The 4,035-nt window shown below is 39.2% G+C and overlaps 1 pseudogene across 1 annotated transcript; it reads right to left on the reverse strand.

Moving 5' to 3' along the window:
- Positions 1–893: 893 nt before the first annotated feature.
- On the reverse strand, positions 894–1,363 carry LOC307055017 (acyl carrier protein, mitochondrial-like; annotated as a pseudogene). Its single transcript has one exon. The product of its transcript is annotated as an acyl carrier protein, mitochondrial-like (transcript).
- Between the last annotated feature and the right edge of the window lie 2,672 nt (positions 1,364–4,035).

Consider the following 4,035-nt stretch of genomic DNA (forward strand, 5'->3'; position numbering starts at 1 on the left):
GAAAACCATAATTCAAAAAAAGTCATGCGCCAAAATGTTCATTCCAGCTCTATTTACAATAGCCAGGACATGGAAGCAACCTACGTGTCCATCGACAGATGAATGGATAAAGAAGATCCATATAGGGCCTCCCTGGTGGCGCAGTGGTTGAGAGTCCGCCTGCCGATGCAGGGGATACGGGTTCGTGCCCCGGTCTGGGAGGATCCCATATGCCGCGGAGCGGCTGGGCCCGTGAGCCATGGCTGCTGAGCCTGCGCGTCCGGAGCCTGTGCTCCGCAACGGGAGAGGCCACAACAGTGAGAGGCCCGCGTACCACAAAAAAAAAAAAAAAAAAAAAAAAAAAAAAGAAGATCCATATATACAATGGAATATTACTCAGCCATAAAAAGAAATGAAATTGAGTTATGTGTAGTGAGGTGGATGGACCTAGAGTCTGTCATACAGAGTGAAGTAAGTCAGAAAGAGAAAAACAAATACCATATGCTAACACATATATATGGAATTAAAAAAATTTTTTTTAATGGTTCTGAAGAACCTAGGGGCAGGACAGGAATAAAAATGCAGGCATAGAGAATGGACTTGAGGACATGGGGAGGAGGAAGGGTAAACTGGGACAAAGTGAGAGAGTGGCATGGATATATATATATACTACCAAATGTAAAATAGATAGCTGGTGGGAAGCAGCCACATAGCACAGGGAGATCAGCTCGGTACTTTGTGACCACCTAGAGGGGTGGGATAGGGAGGGTGGGAGGGAGACACAAGAGGGAGGAGATATGGGGATATATGTATATGTATAGCTGATTCACTCTTTTATAAAGCAGGAACTAACACACCATTGTAAAGCAGTTATACTCCAATAAAGATGTTAAAAAAAGGGGGGGTCTGATATTTTATTCATATACATCCTTCTTATCTGCAATGTAATCTACAATTTCTTGTGGGCACATTAACTTCTCTGTATCTACATCAGGAATTTCAAACCCAAATTCATCTTCCATGGCCGTTATGATCTCCACTTGGTCCAAACTGTCTAAGCCCAGGTCTTTCATAAAATGGGAATTTACTGAGAGCCTTTCTGGGTCAATCGTGTCATAGAGTTTCAAGACGTAAAGGACAGGGTCCTTGATGCCCTCTAATGTCAAAGGAGTGCATCACTATACTGGGGGCACAGCTATGTAACTCCAACTGGAAACTGCGCAAGCAGTGAGGCCGACTGCAGGGCCCCAGGCCTCCTCTGGGCCCCCGCGGGGAAAAGAGTAGTGCTGAGTGGCTGGGCCGTGGCCAGCGTGGGGAGCCTGGGCAGCGGCACAAAGGCCGCAGGCAGTCGGTGGACACAGGCGCAAAGGACACAAGCTGCCATGGCTATGCCGACCCAGGATGCCCAATTTTTAATTGGGTTGTTTTTGCTATTGAGTTGTATGAGTTTCTTATATATTTTGAATATTAATCCCTTTTCAGATATATGGTTTGCAAATATTTTCTCCTGATCATCATTGCCTTTTCATTTATTGATTTTTTTCCTTTTCTGTGCAGAACCTTTTTAGTTTGATAGAGTCCCATTTGTTTATTTTTCCTTTTGTTACATAAGCATTTGATTTCATACCCAAAAAATCATTACTAAGACCAGTATCAAGGAGCTTTTACCCTATGTTTTCTTCTAGAAGTTTTATGATTCCAGGTCTTATATTTGTCTTTAATCCATTTTGAGTTGGTTTTTGCTCATGGTGTAAGATAAGGGGCCAATTTCATTCTTCTGCACATGTGTATACACTTTGCTCAGCACTATTTATTGAAGGCTATCCTTTTGTCATTGTATACTTTTGGCACCTTTGTTGAAAATTAGTTGACTGTATATGCACAGGTTTATTTCTGGGCTCTTGATTCTGTTCCATTGGTCTATGTGTCTGTTTTTATGACAGTACCATACTATTTTGATTACTATAACTTAGTAATGTAATTTGAAATCAGGAAGTGTGATGCTTCCAACTCTATTCTTCTTTCACAAGATTAATTTGGCTGTTTGGAGACTTCTATGGTTCTATATAAATTTAAAAAATTTTGTTTTATTTCTGTGAAAGATGCAATTGGAATTATGGTAGTAATCACATTGAATCTTTATATCTCTTTGGGTAGTATAAATTTTTTAACGATATTAATTCTTCCAATACATGAAAGTGGGATATCTTTCCATTTATTTGTGACTTCTTCAATTTCTTTCCTCAGTGTTTATAGTTTTCAGTGTACATATCTTTCACCTCCTTGATTGAATTTATTCCTAAGTATATTATTCTTTTTTATGCTGTTGTTAAGTTTAGCATGATGGCTCTCATTGTATGGTCTTGTTGTGAATCCCTCTAAATAACATGGAGAAGAAATGATAAACAAAGAATGACTTGCATCTTATCCATTTTCTTAGGTTGCCTTTATAATTCTTCCTCCAGGAACCCTTCCATCTGCAAGCTGGATATGATTTCTTTTTCCTCTGAATTCTGTTTTGTTAAGAACAGTGTTGCTCTAATGTTCATGTGCCTTTGAATTACCTGGAAAATGTGTTAAAATGCAGCAGATCTAGGGTGGGATCTCTGATTCTCCATTGCTATCAAGCTCCCAGATGATGCTGATGTTGCTGGTCCATAAACCACCCACTGAGTATAGCAAGAGTTTTTGGAGCACTGGCCACTTCTTGCCTTATATTACAATTACTTGTTTGTGCGTGTGACTTCCTCAGTTGGATTGTAGTAATTTTATTGATGATCTGATTGTAGCTTCTACAGTTACTTCTCAAGAATTTCTCTAACCAATCTAAACAGACATTCAGTGACTCTCTATCACCTAAGCTTGTTTTAATCGTGTAACAGGACTTATCCCCTTTGTTTGTCTACTCCCTTTATTATAAAGTAAGAGCATGATCCTTTCAGCTGGAACACAAGCATTAAAATATTACCTGGCATAGAGTCGGTACTTGGTAAATATGGTTTATGGAAGTGATGAGAAAACTTTTTTTTCTTACTTCCAAGTTCATCTCCCTTGTATATAATGGCAGATGCAACCACAATGGAGTAACTGTCATGGCTTTCTGTGTCAAAGTTCATCACTTTCTGTAATTCATAGGCACTATAGGAAGGCAGTTAGACTGAATTGAAGGTTGCTAACAAGACAGTTTTAAACAAAAAGGCTTTGTGTATCAGTGTGAGTGTGTGTAAGTATAAAATATATATAATATAAAAATATAAAATAAATAATACATGTTTTCCTTTTCCCAGTTGGGTCCCTATTCCACCTTCCCACCTGTGATTTTTTTTTTTTTTTTTTGAGATTCTTGATTAGAATCAGGTAAAGAACAATCTCTTTCCTGGGCAGCAAAAACCCAGTATTGATTTTTCTTTATTGACCAATCATACATTGCAGTATAAATATTTATGATGGTGGCACATAATAAAAAAATAAGTTAAATACCACAGAGGAAAATGAAATGTAAATGGGAAAGGATTTCTCGTGGGTAATACATCACTTTATAATCTTACGTTACTCTGAGAAGCACCCAAAGGCTTTCTAGGATCAATGCTCAGATTACAAGACCTCCATCATCACAAACAGACATTTGCAATTTGGTCTCGTGTCCTCTTGGGGATCACTCACATCAGGTTTATTTGGCGATTTAGCAAGTGAAATACAATATATATGCAAAGCCCTTCTAAAGTGGCCAGGTGTTTAAATGGAACTCTTCTAATATCTTGGAGCATTTTTGTAGATTCCCCCAAATGTCAGAGTTGAAAGGAGCCATGGAGATCATTATTCCAAGCCTCTCATTTTATGGTGAGAGGAACCGAGGTGCAGAGAGGAAAAAAGCTGGCCTCAGGTCGCACAGCATGCTGCTAGATGAACAAGAATTTCATGCAGCTCCTACTTCAGCTGTTTCTCCCGATCGTGTCTCCATTAATTCTGGAGAAGGAAGGTTTGGGGAAGGTAGGCAGGGATGCAGTAGGAGTCGAGTGTGGGCAGGTCAGATTAGAAAAGGTGTTTTTCTGCTTA

The sequence above is a fragment of the Hyperoodon ampullatus genome, assembly GCF_949752795.1.
Source record: "Hyperoodon ampullatus genome assembly, chromosome: 6".
In the NCBI taxonomy this organism is placed as follows: domain Eukaryota; kingdom Metazoa; phylum Chordata; class Mammalia; order Artiodactyla; family Ziphiidae; genus Hyperoodon; species Hyperoodon ampullatus.